Consider the following 6,062-nt stretch of genomic DNA (forward strand, 5'->3'; position numbering starts at 1 on the left):
CTGAGGTCTTCTGCCAGCATTCAGTAGGTACTCTGTGAGAATTGTTCCACATGTAGATGTACTCTGGATGTGTTTTAGGAGGAGGTGAGCTTCATGTCCTACTACTCTGCCATCTTGATCACTCCTCTCCTCATTTTTGATTAGGTCTTTAATCCATTTTGAGTTTATTTCTCTATATGGTGTGAGAAAAATGTCCTAATTTTAATTTTCTATATGTAACTATTCAGTTCCCAGCACTGCTTATTGAAGAGACTGTCTTTTCTCTATTGTATAGTCTTACCTCCTTTGTCATAGATTAATTTATCATAAGTGTGTGGGTTTATTTCTGGACTTTCTATCCTGTTCCATTGATACATGTGTCTATTTGTGTGCCCATACCATGCTATTTTGATTAGTGCAGCTTTATAGAATAGTCTGAAGTCAGGGAGCATATTTTCAAGATGGTTTTGGCTATTCATGGTGTTTTATGTTTCCATAGAAATTTGAAAACTTTTTGTTCTTGTTCTGTGAAAAATGCCATTGGTGGACTAAATTCTTGTTCAAAGAAATAGTGGGCAGTATAAAACTAAATTTCTAAACTCAATTTTTTGAAATGTTTAACATAAATTTATATCCAGTTTGAGATACAAATCAGATTTTAATGTCTAAAGTTCATTCACTAAAAGTCCTGCATACTTGCCAACAGAAGAGCAATATTTTCATATACTTAAATTGATCAATGACTAAGTTACCAAGGCCCCAAATGACGTTTCCTGCTTTACTGAAACAAACAAAAATGACCTCCTCCAAAAATTATACAATAGAAATACCAGTGGTACAATCACAATGCCAGAACCACATTTATTTTTTTACTACACAAAAGTGTGACCTTTCATAACTATGTAGTAATTATAAAAAGATAGATAGCAGTACAAGGTGAAATGATAGGCTGATGGAGTTATCTTGAGTTGAGCCCATCTGCTAGGTATAGTTTTAATTGTTCTAAGAAATATCCTTAGATACTTCAGTCATCTCTTAAGTAACTTTTACTTTCAGCAAACCATAAGAGGAAAAATAATCCAAGTGGTTGGTAAGGGAGGGGGGGAAGGGAATATGCCATACTAAATCCTGGATCACCAGAATAGCCTTCTCTTTTCTTGACCACCTTTAACACATTCTTATTTTAGTTTTTCTCTGGAACTTTTTATATTTTGAAAAAATTCAAACCTACAGAAAAATGTAAGAATAGTACAATACACATCTATATTATTTCACCTTGATTTACCAATTATAAGATTTAATGATTTCAGTTTGTCTCTCTCCCCCATTCACCTCCCCACCTTTCCTCCCTCCTGAATTATTTGGGATTTAGTTGCAGACTTAATGACAGTTCTTTTCTAAATAGTCCATCATTTATTTTTAAGAACTAGGACATCTTCTTACATAACCACAATACAATTATTATGCTTTGAGAATTTAACACTGAGAGAATACTGTAATCCAGTATATGGTCCATATTCAAATTTCCCCAGTTGTCCTGTTTTTTTATAGCTGTTTTTTTTTCTTCTCTTGGATTTAATTAAGGAAAAGTGTCTACATTTGATTTTCATGTTCTCAAATACATTTTCCATATGGCAGCCCCAGTAATCTTTTTTAAAGCCCCAAATGCATTATGGCATCTCCTGGAATCTTTTCATTGAGCTTAAAATGAAATACAAATCTCTTCTTAGCTCTCCAGTCTCATTTCATTTATTATCTACTTCGTTATTATTCAGTGACATTGAATTAACTTATTTTTCCAGAAATCACCGTGCCCTCTGTTATGTTTATAGCTTTGTATATAACGTACTTAGTTGTGACCAACAGAACATGGATGAGTTAACTAAGACATCATTGGCAGTGAAAAGCCTTATCTGCCAGCATCAGACTGAATTTGGTGTCCCACTGTGTGCTCATGTAGCACCCTGTAGTTAGTTACAGCCAGCAGAGCATTCATCACACCACTTTTGTAGTCCCTTATTTACGTACCAGAAATCTCATCCAGATTGTTGATTTTCTTGAAGAAAGGGACTGTATATCTTGTTCACCACTATATACTTCAATTCTATTGAGTATTTTTCCCATAGTTGTTTTAGTGTATGTCGAACATAAACACATTAAATCGTAACTTCTACTGGGGACCCTGGGGTTAAATCTGGATAAGATTATAATTGAGTGATCTGTGTGAGTCCTAGGTTATTTTCAAGTTAGAGAGACGGCAGAAAAATTTAGTTATTACTGTTATCTGGACTCTGAAAATATTTTCACAATTTATTTCCTTTTTAAGTTATTGAGTATACTTGTATTTTGTTGTTACCACTGTAACTATAACACTGTGCATACACACTCTGTAACACTTATTTTAACACTGAACTATAAAAACAGTTTCAGACTGCAGTTCAGGATTTGAGGCCTCGTCAAATCCCCACCTCTTGGAAATCTGTATTCAGATCTGGTGATTAAATTTTAGATGTAAAGCTTGTCACCAAAGTAGAAGTTTCCTTGGAAAATATGGTTGTCATTAAGTAAAAAAAAAACAAAAAAAACAGAAAACACCTTATCTGGGTAGATGAAAATAATGTCCAAAAGAGACAGCAGATTGGGTCTTGAAAGAGGCAAATTTTAACACACAACTCTAAATTCAGTTTAACTAAAACACATTATTTTAAAAGAATACTTTCCAAAAAAATTTTTAAAGTTTGAGGAATATTTAGTATTTAGGTCTAAAGCATTAGACATGTTGATTTTTAAGTGAGCAACCAATTACTTTATAAGTTCATATTAGTCCTGATTTTTAATCTTTGCTCAATATGCAACAGGATAGTTATTACAGAATATTTGCCTAATGTATCATTAATGAAAAAACATTTTAAGGAAGTGAACAGCCTTCAGAAAGTTGCTATAATTGTTTTAGGTAAATCTGCAAATAAATATATAGCAAAAGTGTAAAAAATCTGCTAGTTTTGGAAAACTATTCAGTCTTAATATATTTTTTTCTTATGTAAATGTAAAAAGAATCCATACCACACATTTGGGTTGCCATCATCTGAAGTTTTCTTTAAAATTGATTTAGTAGTTATGGTAATTATCTAGTTAACTAAAACAATTATGAATATCCAAAATTTCTTAGAATCTTAAAATATATTAGTAATAATGCAAAGGATGTATTTATTTCTCATGTATTTTAAATTAGTTTTTTATTTATTGATTTATATGTAGTATAAATTTACACCTAGTATAAATTGAAAAAATGCATTAGTATTTAATTACCATACCTAAATATAATTATTCTATGAAACAAAGTGAAAATTTTCACCATTTTGTACATAAAAATACTAATTTATCAGTCTGTACATGTGACAGAATGTTTGCTAATTTATCCTACTTCATTGGTTCAGCAATTATCTGACTATCCCACTAATTCTACTCTCAGATTGCAAAATTAAAGAGAAAATAATTTTTTTAAAGTCCACTCTTGATATAGTTCATAAAATATAATCAACTTTAAATCTATTTAAATGCCTGCACAAGGATTTTCCGAGAACCTAGTATGTTATTCCATAAATTATACAAGACGATTTTAGCCTGAAAAATCTTTATGGAGCAGTTGTCCCAGGCAATTCTGGTACCTAAAATCCTATGTAAGACACTGATAAGACCCAATTAACCTATGTAAGAGCCTATGTTAAGAGCCAGCTTTGGTCTTAACCCTATTCAGTTACTAGCTGAGAAGGTTAATTTTAAAGTGAAGAACTAAAGTTAGAAATAGGTGGAGGGCAGTGTTTAATTTGCAGGAGTGAAAGGATTTATATGGGTAATTAGCCAAAAATATCTAGTTCCATTTCTTAGGCTGTGCTGTAGTGTTTCTTGCAATAAAGTTTCAAATTCTTAAGATAAAAAAGGAAATGATAAAAATGTACATTATGTAAAAGTGTAAACATGTTGAAAAGAGAAAAAAAGTATAAAAGCCATGCTTAAAAAGGATGAAAGATAAGTATATCTTATCCAAACATGGCCCTTTGTCCAAATTTATCTTTATTTTAAACTTAGATCTGCTTCTGGGCTGTAGATCATTCCACCTGTGGGACATTTTGATATGGTTGCTCCTGTATAACTCAGTTTTCTTTATGTCATAATGTAAATTACTATGCTTCTGTCTCACAGCTCTTTACAGGGAATATACAACAATTCGTCTGACACAGCATTTCCCAAATGCTTCAGAGAAACATAAGTGTTTCAAAAAAAAATGTTAGATTTCCCATGGGAGAAGAGATTTATAATCAATGTTTGTTAAGCAACATGAGATGATAACATAAAGAGTTGGGAAAACTCTTCTGCTTAAAAAATTAACAAAATTGTAACCCTAGCAAACTCTGAAGGATGGGATCCTGCTTGGAATGGACAGTGAAGAATTCCTAGATGAGGTTTGTTAGAACTTACAGGATAAGAAATGCTATTTAATTTGTAAATTTTCTGGGTAGGACAATGATACAGCCCTCCTTGTGACCCAAAACTTTATTGAACCCTGCAGGTATGTACTATATGGATGTTGTTTTGAAGACTTTAAGTGAATTGAAGGTTCATGGATACTAAAAAAATTAGGATAAACGATTACTGGATTCCTTGGATGTTGAACTAGCATTTGAGTTAAAAAATATTGGAAAACAGGGTGACATATGTTTTCTCAATAACATCAGAAAACTATCCTACCCTCTCTTTCTATGGCAATTAATTTCCTTTTCTTGGAATGCACCCACTGCCTACATTTCAATTTGCAGTCCATCCTCACCTCGCCATCACTCCCACCTCATCTTCCCGGAAGTTTCCTATATTACAGATGCTGAACTGCTATTAACCATCACCTCCTCTGTGAAGCCTTCCCTGTTCCTCGTCAGGCTAAATTAACACCATTATAGCCTCTGGAACATTTTATTGTTATACTGTGATGTCTGTGATGGTGGAGACTTTACCATGTTCTTCTTTATGCTTCATTCTGTACTTCATTTCCTCATTTATAAAACAGATAATAACAGAATGTATCTAAAGGGAGTTTTCCTGATTAAATTAAAAGGGATATATAAATTGCTTTAAAGAGTTTTGTGTACATGAAATAATTAAATATGTTTTAAATCTATTTAGCTATTTAAACCTATTTATCTGTTACATATTACTAACATTATTTGCTCTAGTACTGGGAACAGTGTCACTAAGTAGGTGGTGACAGTGTTTACTCACTGAGTTAATTAAAATTACTCTAATAAATATTCAAAGAAGAGACAAGATGGTAGAATAGAAGGACTTGAGCTCACCTCGTCTCATGAAAACACCAAAATCACAACTTCTGGACACCATTGACAAAAAAGACTCAAACCTACCAAAAAAAGATATTCTACACGCAGGGCTTCCCTGGTGGTGCAGTGGTTGAGAGTCCACCTGCCGATGCAGGGGACATGGGTTCGTGCCCCAGTCTGAAAAAAAAAAAAAAAGATATTTTACACTCAACGACAAAGAAGAAGCCACAACAAGATGGTAGGAGAGAGTGCTTTCACAATATAATCAAATCCCATACCTGCCATGTGGGCAACCTACAAACTGGGGAACAATTATATCACAGAAGTTTTCCCACACAATTGAGAGTTCTGAGCCCTATGTCAGGGTCCCCAGCTGAGGGGTCCAGCATAAGGAGGAGGAGCCCACAGAGTATTTGGCTTTGAAAGCCAGCGGGGCTTGAGTGCAGGAGCTCTATAGGACTGGGGGAAACAGAGACTTCACTCTTAGAGGGTGCACACAAGGTTTCACATGAACTGGGACCTAGGGCAAAGCAGTGAATCCATAGGAGCCTGGGCCACACATACTTGCAGGTCTTGGAGGCTCTCCTGGGGAGGTTCAGCTGTGGCTTACTGTGGGGGCAAGGACACTGGTGGCGGACACCAAGGAATACTCATTGGCGGACACTAGGGAATACTCATTGGTGGGAGCTCTCCCAGAGGTCACCATTTTGGCACCAAGAATTGGCCCCACCAACGGCCTTCAGGCTCCAGTGC

Source organism: Neophocaena asiaeorientalis, unplaced genomic scaffold, assembly GCF_003031525.2.
Source record: "Neophocaena asiaeorientalis asiaeorientalis breed wild unplaced genomic scaffold, Neophocaena_asiaeorientalis_V1.1 scaffold464, whole genome shotgun sequence".
Classification (NCBI taxonomy): domain Eukaryota; kingdom Metazoa; phylum Chordata; class Mammalia; order Artiodactyla; family Phocoenidae; genus Neophocaena; species Neophocaena asiaeorientalis.